Here is a 16,376-nt window from a genome sequence, read left to right on the forward strand (position 1 = left end):
GTTACTTTGGGATGGTACGATGTGTAGCCTGTTTACAAACTCTATGAAAGATGCCATGCAAAGTTCATTAGGGGTGTGGGGTGTTAAAATTTTTTTATGTTTTGAATCTTGGAACTACAATATCAGCTGTATCTACAGGAGCATAAAAAGGCATAAAGTCAACAAACCTATATGCCTCACAATCAGCCAATGCCCAATGCCATCTTACAAACTGGCCAAAACATTAAATAAAATTCTAATACTTCACATCCACAATAAAATTTGCATTGCATCTTCCATAGAATCTCACAGCAAGCTACTCATGGTGCTGTGAGGTTCTGATGTCACCGGGACCCTCAGGGCATCCTCACTTCAAAACAAAAATCTATGTGACGCATTGAGTACTCTCAATAAACACAGATCCAACGCTCTTGATTAAGCGATCTTTTATGTCTTTTTCAGAAGCTACTTTATGTCATTGTTAGAACAGTAATTACTGACATATGCCAGGCACTGCAAGCTTTCCAACCATATGTATTTGAAGTATCTTCCTAATTAGTATATAGAACTATTAACCACTCTTCAGGTATGAGAAAACACATCTGACTGTATGTAGATATGCCTCTGTTTTTCCCTAATGTCAAATGCTACTTTTACACTCACAAGAGTTCTTGACCTGTCAGAGATTTTGTGTCAGTAAGTCAGAATACACTTGACTCTGCCTCTTACTCACTGCCTCGTTAGTGCCATCCCAAGATATCATCACTTCACTGGATATAGTCTCTTCACCATCGTGCCGGTCGACAAGGCCATATGGGCAGTTCTTGACAAGGTCTACAGGGACGAATCCTCCCCAGCTTTAAACATCCCAGAAGAGTCCTCCGCTGCCCTGATGGAGGGCTCAGCCATCCCCATACATTGCTACCAGAACTCCAGGTGGAAAAAACACCAAGAACAAGCCCAAAACGGAAGAATGTCCCAAGGGCATTTGTTTCTACCACTGGAGGTTCAGGGGCGCTGGAAAATGTGAAAATGATTGCAGTACGTAAAAAAAAACATGCAAAGGGTTCACAGTAGTGACCCAACAAAACAAGCACTAGTGGTGGGAAGACCAGTTGCCTTGCAAGAGAAACTGCACCTGACTTTCTACTGTCGTTATCCAGGTAGAGGCAAAAATGTGTTTTTTCATCATAGACGAAAGATCAAATATGGAGTTCCTGGTCGACACTGGTGCATGCAAATTGTTTGTGCTATTCATCCCACACAAATGCCTCAGTCCAACCCCTACCACCGTACAGATGTCCACTGCCAGTGGAGCCCCACTTAAAATGTACGGGAAACGGACCATGAATTTGTCATTCAGCGGGAAGCATTGCAACTGGACATTCATCAAAGCAGATGTAACAATCGCATTTTTAGCAGTAGACTTCCTAAAAGCCCACGACATGCTGGTGGACATAGCAAAACAGCAGCTAATCACACGACCAGCCCACGTAGCACCACTCACTCCAACTCCAGCACCAGGGATAAAATTGCCTCATACAGAAGTTCCTGGAGGTATTTAAGGATGACCTGCGGCATGACCTAACCAAACCCTCAAAGCACCACACCCAGCACCACATAGTCACCGAAGCTCCCCTAGTGCATGCCCGTTTCAGACGTTTGTCCCCAGAAGAACTCGCCCATGCCAAACAAGCTTTCCGGGACATGGAGAAAGCAGGAATATACCAAAAGCCTCCAGCCCCTGAGCATCTCCCCTACACATGGTACCAAAACCTGATGGCACATGGCTACCCTACAGTGACTACCAAAGACTCAACATCAAGACAGTGCCTGACAGGTACCTACTACCAAACATCGCCGACATAACAATATTTACGAAGATTGGCCTGTTGAAGGGATACTTCCAAGTCCTGGTTGCAAAGAAGGACATAGAAAAAACAGACATTATCACCCCCTTTGGCACAGACACCTTCAACTACAGCTGCTTCAGCCTTTGGAACTCAGGTGCAACCTTCCAAGGTCTGATGGGTGAAATCCTGGCCAACCTACCCTTCTGCATCGTCTGTGTTGATGACATACTGATATTCAGCCCCAACATCAAACAACACATGAGAGACGTCAGAAAACGGAATTATAGTCTGAAAAGGCAAATGCAAATGGGGAAAACTAGTAGTGGAATTCCTGAACCACCAAATAAGCCCCGAAGGTGTCAAGCCCCTTCCAACAAAGGTCCAAGCAATCATCGACTTACCAAAGTCAACAACAATCAAAGCAGTCCAAGAATTCACAGGAATGATTAACTATTACCACAGTTTCATACCCAACCTTGCTGAAGTAATGGCCCCAATATATGATTGCTTAAAAGGAAAGACTAAAAAATTATGTTGGTATGAAAAACAAGATAAAGCCTTCACGCTAGCTAAAAAAGCAATCACCTCTGCTTCCACACTAATCTTTCCTTTACCTCATAAGTCCCTCACCCCAACAATGGATGTGAGTAGAGCAGCGATGGGTGCAATACTTGAACAAGACACAGACGATGGTCGTCACCTGTTGGCATTCTTCAGCAAAAGTTATCGCCAGTAGAACAAAAGTACTCCAGTTCAACTGAGAGTTACTGGCAGCCCACAGAGCCATCCACCTCTTTCAACACATGCTAGAAGGATGACAATTTGTGGTGCAGATGGACCCCCAACCGTTGGTACATGCCATCACCAAAAGCGGAGACGGGTGGCCAGCAAGACAGCAAGAGGTGTTCTGCTATCGTCAAAAGCAGAACACTCCTGCACCATCAAATACTTAAAGGGCTCTTCCAACAACTTGGCAGATCCCCTTTCCCAAAACCCCATCAACACCATCCAGATCAGGATATATCCTGAAATAGCATTGGCTCAGAAGGATGATATGGACCTACAACGACTTTGGCGGGAGAACCCTGCGCTTAAGTAGAATGGCCTATCCATCAATGAAGGAGAGATGACCATTGCCTGCGAGGCGAGTATCAGATGCCCTCACCCATACCTGCTGTTAGGGTTGAGAAAAAAAGCCTTCAATCTCACCCAAAACCTGTCCCACCCATTGGGCAGATTCCACTGCCCGAACCCTGTCAGAGCAGTACATCTGGTGGGGAATGAAGGCAGACATCAAAAAGTGGGCAAGAGAATGCCTCCCATGCCAAACACTAAACATAACAAGGCACACAGAAACAGGGAGAGGGGAGTTCTAGACAACACATCCATGTCAACATCGTGGGACCCCTGCCCCCCTCCGAAGGGTTACAAGTATCTCTTCACGATCATCAAAAGAAACACCAGATGGCCAGAAGCAATACCAGTAAAACAGCAGACAGCAGAGAATTGTGTGAAAGCACTAATAGGCTGTGTCAGCAGGCACGGAGTACTGCAATACGTAATGAGCGACGGAGCCAACTTCACCTCCACCTTATGAAGTTCCTTCACCGCCAGCCTCTGGGCAAAACTCATTCACACAACAGCATACAACCCAAAAGCAAACAGCATGGTGGGGTGGCTGCACTGCTCCCTCAAATCAGCACTAACCACCAGATGTCAAGGAGAAAGGAATTACCATGGTTCTCACTGGGACTAAGAACAGCCCCACACACAGCATTCAATGCATCACTGGCAGAAGCACTCTACAGGAAAGCATTGGGTATTAGGGCAGATGTTTTTAAAAATCCCGCAAAGCCCACGACTCTTCCAGGTGTCTATAGAGCATTGGAAAATATCATGCTGGTGAGGACAATATGCGACGTAGCAAGAAAAGAATACGTCTCCAGAGACCTTAAAAGAGCAAAGTATACGTTCATAAGAATAGATGCAAACAAACCTCCTCGGGATCACACCGCATACTGCAATGGAGAGAGAAAGTGTATCTGCTGACAGTGGACAAGAGGATCAGTTGGGTCTCCACTGACAGATTAAAACCAGCCTACATCCCAGACTGCGACACACTACCCTAGGTTTACTTTTGGGGGCGGGGGGAGGTGAGGGGAAGTATTGTGAGGTCCCTGCTCTGTCGCTGGGACCCTCAGGGTATCCTTGCTTCAAAACAAAAATCTACGTGATGCATCGAGTACTCTCAATAAACACAGATCCAGCGCTCCTGATTCAAGTGATCTTTTACAAATTTTTCAGAAACTACTTTATATCATTGTTAGAACTATAATTACTAAAATGTGTCAGGCACTGCAAGCTTTCCAAGCGTATGTATTTTTAACCATTCTTCAAGTGTGAGAAAACACATCTGAATGTATATAGATATCCCTGTTTTTCCCTAATGCCAAATGCTACTTTTACGCTCACAAGAGTTCTTGACCTGTCAGAGATTTTGTGTTAATAAATCAGAGTACATGCCATCGCCATCTCGTTATAATGCCATCCCAAGACATCATGTCATTGGATGTAGAGTCTCTTCACCATTGCACCAGTTGACGAGACCATACGGGTGGTTCTTGACAAGGTCTACAGGGACGAATCTTCCCCAGCTTTAACATGCCAGAAGAGTTCCTCTGCTTCCTGATGGAGGTCTGCATGGGAGGCTCAATCCATTGATCAACGGGGATGACTATGGTCTCAGGGTTGCCTGGGGTTCTACCCTTGGTGTTCTGTTCACCAACTTCTATGTGGGAGTTACCGAGTAGTGCATCTTCACCAGGATCCCAATCCCAACCTATACATTATATCTGCAGCACGTAACCCTGCCATGTACATCCATGAAGGCAATGGAACTAAGGGTGATGAATTAAAGTCAGAGGTTCTTTATACTCCCATATATTAATGACAGACAGACAATAACGTGGAAGCGGGAGGAAGTCCCATGCTTGTCACTTCAGCAGCCACTTAGCTGCAACTGCTTATGCATCACAAATGGTGGGAAGCAAGAACGATGTTGCCATATATAATTGCAATGTTGCCACAATGCATAATCAGTCCAGAGGTCTAAAAATAAGTATACAGTAATGGTTATGAGGGATAAATGATAATGTAAACATACTTCTCCTGTAAGACAATAATATAGTAAATGTGCATGGATGCATGTAAGCTGTACATAATATATGTACTATGCAACAGTAATGATATTAGAGATCTATACACCTCCCTCCCCCTTTATGCTTGTAGCACCGTCTTGAGCGGAACATTGACTCCTTTCAGCAAATTGGGATCAACGACTACGGGCATTGGGGCATTGAATGATGGCTCTCTTTCCTGGCCAGAGCAAGGGGACACAGGGACTTAGGGGGAGATGTCATGACTCATATTAGGCACTGAGCATAAATGTCTTCGGTTCTGGAACCATATGCAACCACTAGGAAGGTGCACTTTGTACTGTTCTGACCTGCAGCGGCCCATCACGATGCTGACCTTGTCCCATGGTAGTGTCGTGGTGTCCTGTATCTTGACTAGCTGCCTAATAGTGAGCTTGGTTAGAGGGTGGGCATGTGAGTTGTAGAGGCTCATATCTGGTCTGTGTAGGCAGCAGTACAACAGTTGTAATTCTCAGTTTTAGTTTGCCTTTCATCTGTGAATGATTGGGGATGGGCCAGAACTCAGGTGCAGAGAGGGGTGGCCATAGAGAATCTGTGCACAGGAGTGTCCAGCAGGGTTTAGGGGGTTCCAAAGCTTCAGCAGACCTCTATCAAAGGCTTCACAATCTATGTTCCCGGATGGGGTGGTCTTGACGATCAGGTGTTTGACAGTTTTTACTGCAACTTACACGTGTCTACTGGACTGAGCGTAATGTGCAGAAGTGATGATGTGATGAATGCCCCAGTGGTTGGCAAATTGCTTGAATTCTTAGCTGGAAAATGGGGGTCTTCCATTGGTCCGTAAACAAAGTGGTACACCAACCTGGTGGAAGAAGACACAGAACATTCTTGTGACTCTGGCTGTGGTTGTGTCATGTCCACAGGGAACAACCACAGGCCAGCCTGAAAGTCTATCAGTAATAACAAGAAAGGATTTCCCAGCTACATGGAAGAAGTCAGCTGACACACTTTTAAAAGGCTGGGATGGGTGGTCATCACACCTGTAAGGTTCTTGTTGTTGACTGGGGAGAAGCTGTTGGCAGGCATTGCAACTTTTACCATATTCTGTATATTAACGTCAATGCCTGGCCAAAACACTGTCTGTCCTGCATGACGTCAAGTAGCTTTGACTCAGTGGTTGTCGTGGAGGCAAGCCAAGGTGCATCTCACGGAGGGCTGCAGGGATCCAGGGCCCATATAACCCTAACTCTCCATCCACATAAAGGCTATCCCGCAGCTTCCAATATTGAAGGGCGGAGGCATGGAGGTCATAGCAGTTAGTGGGAAAGCTGTTGGAGACATAGTGGATGAGATGATTGTAGTCTTTGATCCTGAGATGCAACGGTGTGGATTTCTTGTAGAGTCCTGTCTTCTTTGATGATGGGTCCTGTTGACTGGTCATTGGTGGAAGAGGCGGTGCTGGCGACGATGTGCCTGACATGTGCAGTCGAGGTGGTACAGTCTTCCTTATCTTCAGGTGTGGGGTGACTGGTTGGGGAGTGAGACAGGACATCTGGTATGCAGAACTGTTTCTCCACGCATCAGACCGCTGTAAAGATGTAAGGGGCCACTTTCACCTTGAGGCTTTGTAGGCGTGGATTCTCAATGGCGTCCAAGGCGTAGTGGTTGAGAATCGGTATCGGGGCAAGGGTCAGTCATTAAGGTGAAATGCTGCTATCCAGACAAGGATAGGTGGCACTTAGCCATAGCCCAAGTGACTGCAAGTAGCTCCAGCTCTATGGTGGTGTAGTGAGTTTCTGTGTCCGTCAGAAAATGAGAGCCACACTGGACAAGACACATCTGACCGCGGCTGTTGTCTTGAAGTAGGTCATAGCCGAGGCCCTACAGTTTGAGGCGTCTGTTTGCAGGACCAAGGGCAAGGCTGGGTTGAAGGGTTCCAGGGCAGGTGGTGAAGTCAGAGCTGTCTTGACCTTCTTAAATGCTTGCTCATGAATGAGCGTTTGGGGCTCATAAGTGGGCATAGGGGTTGTGCTGCTGCTGCAATGTCCAGAGTGAAGTCGGTGAGTTGACTGATGAGACCCAAAAATGACTTGAAGTCTGTAATGTTGGACAGTGTAGGGAAGTCACGTATAGCAGATACCTTGTTGGAGTCTGCTGTAATGCTGTCGGATGATAGGACACAACTGCAGAAGTTAACTTTAGGGGCCGCTACAATGAATTTCTCCTTGTTGGGGGTGATACCGTACTGACAGCACATGGTCAGCATTTGGTGTAAGCGTTGTAGGTGAGAAGGGAGATCCTCGTCGGACAGGAGGATGTCATCTGACTTTCACACAGTTGGGGAGAACCTGGAGGGCCATATCCCCATGGAGGTGGTATGCATCACCTGTTGCTGAAAATCCCAATGGGCCACGGCAATGCTGAAATCTTCCATACAGAGTTATAAACGTGGTCAGGTGGCAGTCCTCTTCCGCTAACTCCATCTGCCAGTAGCCATGCAGGGCATCTGCTGTGATGAAGTGCTTTGCAGTAGGAGAGATGCTGTGGACGTCATTGTGGGTTGTAGGTGATGGGTGGATGGGTGTGTAGGGCGGACGACCTGAGAAATTAAGTGGGTGTGATCCGCAGTGATGCAGACACCTTTGTCCTTGGGTACCAGTACCATGTTATGGCACCATTTGGAAGGTTCGTTGCCTACTGGTAAGATGATTCCTTGTTCCACTAGGGAGTCAAGTTCTTCTTTCACCTGATCCCTGAGGGCAAACGGAATGGGCCTGGGCATGTGTACAGCAAACGGCAAAGCGCCGGATTTCAGGTGGATCGGCATTGGGGGACCATGCCATTTTCTTTAGTGGCTGAGTCTGTAAATCCTTCTTGGATATGAGGATGTTGCTGAAATGGTGGAGAAAATAGTCCTTAGCAGCTGCAGGTGATGTTGTGGAGGAGGCAGGAAACTGGGCACATCTGTTGACATGCTATACCTTTAGAATAGGCTTCTGGAAGTCTGGTGACACTATGGCAAGGACTCTGCAATGTTCACAGGAGAGGAGGGTGGTCTGCATATTCTCATGAACATGTATGGTTGTAAAGCATGACTTGTTGCTGAGGAGAAGTGTCACCTGGAAGCATCTCACAGCTGGTGTCATGGGGATCCATCTGCTGTCAAGGCATCCATCATGGGTGGAGGTGAAAGTCTTGCCCTGGGTATGTGGAGTACATCTAAGTTTGTAGTGCCAATCACTGTGATGTCTTCTTCTGTATCAGGGATTAGCTGGAGATGTCATGAGATATTGCCGAATGGCAGGGAGACAGTGACTGGTGTGGGGAACTTATTATCTGAGTTGGCACCCATGAGATAGCAGCTGGTGTTTGACTTAGTAGGTGGTGTGGAGCGAGTCTCCACTTGGGCTTGAAGGTGAGGCTGCGTGCCCCGGTCCAACTCATCTTGGTAGACCTGCACATTTTCACGAAATGTCCCTGTTTCTGGCAGGTATTGCACTGAGTTTCCTTAGCAGGGCATTTCTGAGAGCAGGGCCAATGACCAGTGTGTCTGCAGTTATTGTGCAGTTATTGCAGGTGGCACCTGTGGCTGGGCATTGTCCTGAGTCATGCTGAGTCATGCCTGTGGGAGCAGTATTGACAAGGGTCACTGTTTGGAGACTGGTGAGAACACCGGTCAGGAGATCGATGAGAAGTCCTCTTCTGTAGGCGCTGGTTCCTCTTGTATGAAGATATGTGCTGACCTGGCTAGCAGAAGATGCGAGGGTTAATGCAGTCGCACATTTAGATTCATAGAAGTGGCAGCATGCCACGAACTCTGTGAGGGTGGATGAGGGTTGGAGGGGGATAAGGCATTGTATTAATTCTTCGTCCCTCACGCCCATCAAAATTATCATCTATTGCTGTTCAGCACAGGAAGCAAGGTCACCAGGGCATTTCACATGCATAGTGGTCTGCAAACAATTCTCCCACAGCTTGTTTGTAGGGCAATAATTCCCTAAGTCATAAAACTTCATTTCTGAGGCTGCGAAAGTGCTTCTACAGTATATCCAGCACCTCTGTAAGGGAAAGTGATGTGTCGGGAGGGGTGCCCAGTGTATGCATAAGCAGATGCTGAATGTCCAGGAAGATGCAAGTCCTCAGGTGGATCAGATTGGAGGTCTGATGCAATCTATCAAGTCCAACTAGAGCTGCACAGTCCTCAAAACGAAGCTTCCATTGGTGAAATGCTTGATACATTGCATCTTGTTACAGGAAAGGTAGGGGTGGACCATAGGCTTACTAGAAACTGTGGATGTATGCACTGCAACACCAGGGTTTGGGAACAGGTGTGACAGGAGGTGCAGGTGTGGTGTCAGGTTGCTGGGGTTGCGATGTCGCAATTTGTCCTGATAGCAGTGTGATAAGAGCCATTGTCTTCCTGTCATGATTGCTCCATTCATTGTCTGAAGGCCAGTTACTCTTGCCTTTGTCGATCTTGCTCTTGCAAGCTGGAAGTCTTAATGAAGTGTATGAGATGCAATAAGTCATCATCACAGCTTCCTGACCTATTGGGAGTCAGGGGAGGAGCAGGGGTGCGGCTGTGGGGGGGATGCATTGATCTGTTGTCTCCCATCAGACACTCTGTCTGATCCTCTGCCTGATCCACTGTCTGATCCTCTGTCTGATCAATCAACTCAATTAACTGTTCCTTTTGCTGAGCCATGTTGAGTTGGGTATTGTTAGAGAGCTTGGAATCTGTAGAATGCCAGTAAAATGTCCAATTTGCTGTAGGCAAACAAAGGAATGCACCAGGAGTAGTTGAAAATTGAAATCTTGATTACAGTGACCTTAGGAAATAAAGGGGACAGAAAAGTGAGTGTAGGTGGGTGTGTGCATACGTATGTTGCATTGGTGGGGAGGAGGGCAGGCTGAGTGGAGGGTGGTAAGGCTAGTGCTGGGTACCTCTGCCACCTCGGTCACCCTCTATGTGTCAGAGGAGAAGGATGCATGACAGGGCCGACAAAATTGCATCAGAATTCGAATATCCCGCCGAGAAATTGACGAGGTCGTGTTCTCACAATCCTACACTGCACTATAATACACTGACACTCTAACCCTTCACTGCACAAACACTGTATCACTCCTAGAGACACTGTAATGCACTGGCAACATTGTCGTTGATATCCTGGGTCACTGTAATAGATCCGATGTGCAGGATGAGAAGTAAACTCCTTAATGGCAGTAGCCTTCTTGGATTTCAAACTGTCGGGCCCGGCTGAAGTCTCTGTCAAGGGAGATCCTACTCACTACACCATGTATCTGTGGCATGTAACCCTGCCACACACATCCATGTAGACAATGGAAAAAAGGGTGATGAATTAAAGTCAGAGGTTCTTTATACTCCCATATATTAATGACAGACAGACAATAACGTGGAAGCAAGAGGAAGTCCCACGCTTGTCACTTCAGCAGCCACTTAGCTGCAACTGCTTATGCATCGCAAATGGCGGGAAACTAGAATGATGTAGCCATATATAATTGCAACATTCTCATGATGCATGATCAATTTAGTGGTCTTACAATAAGTATACAGTAATGGTTATGAGGGATAAATGATAATGTAAACATAATTCTCCTGTAAGACAATAATAAAGTAAATGTGCATGGATGCATGTAAGCTGTACATAATATATGTACTATGCAACAGTAATGATATTTGATACCTATACATGCATAAGGTACAGAGATGATGCTTTGTCAACATTGCTGATGTGGAATAGCTAGAGACACTTGAAGAAGAATCAATCCTGCACTTCATGTGCGAGAGAGCTGTTGATAATACCATCCTCTTCTTGGGTGTCCGTGTTACCAGCACCCCCCATGGCTACGAGGCAAAGGTTTACAGGAAAACTTCTGAGATCAGGCTCTGCCTGAGCAGCAATGGAGAGTGCTTAGATAAATTTAAATCATTAGAAATAAATGTTTATGTCGGCCATAACCTCTCCCACTGTTATTCCTGGAGCGCCACCTCTAAATAAACATGAACATTGTTGCCGAGATACTGATTAACAATTGATATTCTTACTGCCATGTCGTAAGAGTGTTGAGGAACGATGTCGACAGGTAGTATCAATGGAGAGCTGTGTTCCCCAAGATACATGAATACGGAGTATAAGAGGGACAATTCAGAACTGAAGAACATTATTCGGCCTCATGCAATCCCTGCCGAAGTAGACACAATGATCAACCTTATGATCTATCATAAGAATCAAAGGACTGCCCAGTACCTCATGAAGAACAGCCCCTCCATCAACAGCAATCCCATGAGAGGAGAGGAGTGGCCTACCAAAAACTGTGCACAGAGATTGGAGGCAACCATTATTACCTTGGTATGACAACAACTCACCTCTCTAAGGGGATCACACTCTATGTACATGAAGGGATGGTGTACCAGCACTGCATGAGGGAACACAGCAATGCCCTCTAATGCTAGCAGATCATAACGAATACCACAATCCTTCAACGGTGACATAGACCACCACTGTCTCTGTTACAAGGAGGTCCTTGCCATTCTTCAGTGGGAAACCTACTCTAAATGTAACTCAGCAAACCCTCCAACTACCAACTAATGTCAGGAGAACAACGAGGTGTTCCCCTGGAATAATGCTAAAGCCACCCTCCTCGGAGAGCTGTGAGCAGAGGCCCCCGGCGCCAACCAGTCAGTGCCCCCATTGGTCAGCCAGACTTGCCGCCCATAGGAGAGCTCTCTGAATATAACCAACCAACCAAAAATCGCCTCTTCCTTTGTAAAGCCGTTTTTCATATAAATATTGCTTGCATGTACCACTGGTGCCATTCACCTCCTTTCAATGGTAGCAAGTACTACCGAAGTGTTGGAATAATATCTGAACTTCGAACAGCTGCTTTATGATTTACCTGCTGAAATAAAGAAACTTATATGTCAATTGCAAACAAATTGCCATTTTTTCAAGAGAGTGGATTACTTTCAAATCTTTTGTCAGTATAGTTGCAACCGAATGGTAATACACCTGCGTCTGGAGATTTCGTACTGGACTAAAACAGATGGAAACTTTGGTGGATTTTCCAAATGCCCCAGTCCCCGTAAAGAAGTGCGTGAATTTATATCGTGTTTGCCACAGGAAATTTGATTTATATGTACTTTCTTGCTCTATCAATAATTTCAGATCATATTGGCTTGATTTGCATGAATTCACAGATAATGTTTCATCACAGTTATCAGACACAAAGCAGGCCAAACACGTTAACATTTCTTCATTACAAGAAATGACCTTTAAAAATATTAAATTTTACCCAATATTAATGGTTTTCATTATTATTGGTCACACACATACACATGTGTACACATACACACACACATGCAAACACACACACATACATACATACATACATATACATATATAATAAGTCCTCACGTGAAAATGAAAGGAATTGGTACCAAGACTTTCAACTTTTATTCCAAAGTCATCTTCAGGGTACTGAACAGAGTTAAGAGAATAACATATACAAGAAAGCAATATGGGTCACAGATAACAATAAAATAAAATAAGTCAACAAGCTATTTAAGTATGTAAACAACATTCTTCAAAAAACAAAAAACATAGTGTATGGACAACGAAAAGTAACCCGGACTTATACGTAAACTCTCTTCATATGAACTCAGTGAGAACGAAAAACTTGTTTTAAGTTTGTATGAATTTTTGCTTTGCTAAGAACAAAGTTGACATTTTTCAGTAGCTAAAGGTTTCATAAACTTAGATAAAACCAAAAATGAAAAAGTAAACCTGACAATATTTTGATTGCGAAGGGATGTGTATACGCCGCCATATGTAATTCAGGAAATTAAAACATACCATGCCTCTGAGATTTCAGATGGCACTAAAAAGCTTAAGAGCTAATAAAGATATTCATATCACTAAGGCTGACAAGTCAAACTGCATTGTTATTTTGAGTAAGAATTCGTATATCGAAAAGGCCAATCAACTGTTATCCGATGAGGATACTTTGCGAGGAACTGTTGAGATCCCGATAAGGTTAATAAGCATTATAATAGTACTGTTAAATCCTTGTTAAAGTCCCACCATGAACTAGTAAAAATTCTCTGCCGTTAACGCCACTCTTAAATATATATGTATGTCATAGTAAATATTATATATATGGTCAACCAATCAGGCCCATTATATATGATAGGCTCAGCCGCTTATCATTTTATATAAATGGTTATACATAATGTTATATATCAAAGGCACATATAAAAAATACGGAAGATCTTATATGTTGAAAGGTACATATACAAATTGTAGGTCAATTGTTTTGATTGTCAACATGTTACAAAAGTGACATTGATGATTTATATAAATTTCTACAAAAAAAATAAATGTATATTATATATTATATTATATATCATGTTTTATTAAGTTGATAAAGTTGTGACATTTTTATAATACTTTATATGTTTAATGGTTCTAAATGTTTTTATAGACAGATTTTGGTTTGGCAATATCCCGATGGGGAATTGTTTATCTGCAACCCTATAAATGATAAATGGAGACACTGCCGAGTCTACTTACCAAATGTCATTACACAGATACGCATCCAGCACAGATACGTCGACGACATAATATGCCGGTGGCCTTTGGATCGAGACCCCTACAGTTTTTGTCCATTTATGAATTATAGTTCCATCCATAGTTCAAGGGGATAAGCAGAACAAAATAAAATTTGACCATTTCAACATTTGTCGTTATGATTATATATATATATTTAAATTCAAATATACCGGAAACCAACATATATATATATATATCATTATATATTTATAGCCATCACCCCATGATAAAATGATCAGTCTTCTCAGGCATGTTTTTAAGAGCATACAGAATTTGTGATCCTGAATTTTTAGCAGAGAAATTCTTAGAACATCTATGCAATTGCAGAAAATTATGTTATCCTTGAATTTTATCGATAGTTGCCTCAAATGCTTAAATATTTTTTTCTTTTGTGATTGTCATATATGGACTGTACATAACTGAAAATAAGATGCTAAATGTTAGATTTTATCGATTGTTGGTTGTGAAATGTCTGAAAATAAATGTTGTTTTTAGTAATTTGTTCAGGTCTATCAAGAATTTGTTGTTTTGTAACAAACCAGAAATGCCAGTAGGAGGGTGTACAAAATTGATTGCTCAACTTGTAATTTACATATATTGACAATCTGGTAGAGGAACTAAGTAAGTGAGTCACAAGTGCATAAATATAATGTACTGGTTCAGACCAGCTCCAGCGCCATTTTTGTCACGTAAGAGACTTTGAGCCAAGGGAATAATTCAGCTTTTTGTTTTAAGGGGTTCCTCTGTTGCATGACAGATTGTTGGTCGAGGGAAGAAACTCAGTTTATTAGTTCTTTTAGTAATATGAATTTGGCGATGGTCTTTTTAAGATGACTAATTGGCAACCCAAATTTAACCTTATAGGAGCAAAATAAAACAAGCTGTGGAGATTTTTACAAACAGATAGTTTTGTACTGGCATTTGTAGTAATTACATATTTCCACTAAGTATGTTTTTGTTTTTTTGAATGAATGTTGTTTCCCAAACATAAATAAGTTTTGTTGACTTATTTTATTTTATTGTTATCTGTGACCCATATTGAATATTCTTGTATCCAGAAATATATGTTATTCTAAACTCTGTTCAGAAACCCTGAAGATGACTTTGGAATAAAAAGTTGAAGAGTCTTGTTACCAATTCCTTTCATTTTCACGTGGGACTTATTATATACTATATGGCAGAATTAAAAGAATGTAAATTTCAACTCTGCATTAAAATACATTTGCCAAATGATATATACAATATATATATATATATATGAAACATATATATATACATATATAAAGATATGATATAATATGTACAACAAAGGTCATGAAAAGAATACTTTAATGATGTGTTTTGTGCCGACGATTGAAGGTGCTCATTTACAAAAACTTTGATTATTCTGTGTTGGAATTGTTTTTCTTCAAAATAGCCTGTTGACATGTTTTGAGATCCTTCATACAGAATTATGTTTTTAGGGTTGACAGGATACATCGAGAAATCTTTGTGAGGTTATGTTATCAGTTGCCCAGTTGGAAAGTGAAATCAGTGTTTGCCAGCTGAATGCTTTAGTTCAGGTAGGCTACAAGGTGTGTGTGAACACAAGTGTTTGTCCCTTGATGCATTCTCATGCTCCTTTATTAGTTAGACCATGAAAAAGAGATTAGATGCTGAGGGATAATATTTCATGATCCATTTCCTGATAAGTTGAATGCATATTTCCTAACTGTTTGTTTATTCTTTTAGAAATCAGGGAGCAAATATCAAGTATTCAAATTCCTTCTACAGATATGCCATTCTTTTTTTAATAAATAGCTGGCATACCAAAACATTTTAATTTATCACTGTAATAAAGAAATTTCATAGATCTGATACAGCCTTGTAATCATCGGTTTAGGCATTTCCTTCCCAGTAAAAACATATGTCTTCTTCCTCTGTTTAAACAGGGTGATTCCAATACCCACTTGGAAAAATTGGGGTTTTAGGTTTGTCTTACTGATTTCTGGAACACATGTTCCCTTGGTAGACTCTAATATAAGTGATCGCCTTTCTCTGTTGACAAATGCAACTCGCATGATTTTTCTCTGTTCCTTCAGAGGAGAATGTGTTATGGTATAACAGGCTGAGGTACAAGTGGCACTCAGAAAAAGGAGTCTTGTGCAAAAGTGTAAGAGAATTGTTAAGGTAAAGTGGTATTTACTATTTTTTTTTTTGTAAGGTAAAAAGTGTGAATATAACTTTTAAAAAAAGTGAATGTAATCTTTTTAAAAGGTAAATATAATCTTTAAACAGATTTTGCCTTAGTGAAATTATTGTTGATAAACTTTTGTGCATTTTTACATGTTCTTATCTTTACATTTTTTGTGTGTTCTTGTGTTTATAATTTCACAGTGTTACCCAAGACTTTTGTGTTGGTGATTTAACATTTATTTGTTTAGCATTTTATGTATTGATACTTTAACATTGAATACCTTGATTTGATTTTCATTTCTTAAGATTTCTTTTTCAAATTTGTGTAAATCTTAATAGTTTAAATTTTGCTTAGTTAACGTAAATTATTGATAAATATAAAGTTTTGTGAATTAATCTTGTTTAAGAATTAATTAAATCTTATGTTGTTTTCAAGTAATAGTAAATTTTTTTGAGATTGTGGACTCTACTTATAACTTTGAACTTAGAAATAAATTTTTGTATTTAAAGTTTTAAAAGCACAGTGTTTCATTTTGACCACCAGTGAATATGGTTATTTGTATGCACAAGGTAAGTGATAAACA

This window comes from Macrobrachium rosenbergii, chromosome 56 (assembly GCF_040412425.1).
Source record: "Macrobrachium rosenbergii isolate ZJJX-2024 chromosome 56, ASM4041242v1, whole genome shotgun sequence".
Lineage (NCBI taxonomy): Eukaryota > Metazoa > Arthropoda > Malacostraca > Decapoda > Palaemonidae > Macrobrachium > Macrobrachium rosenbergii.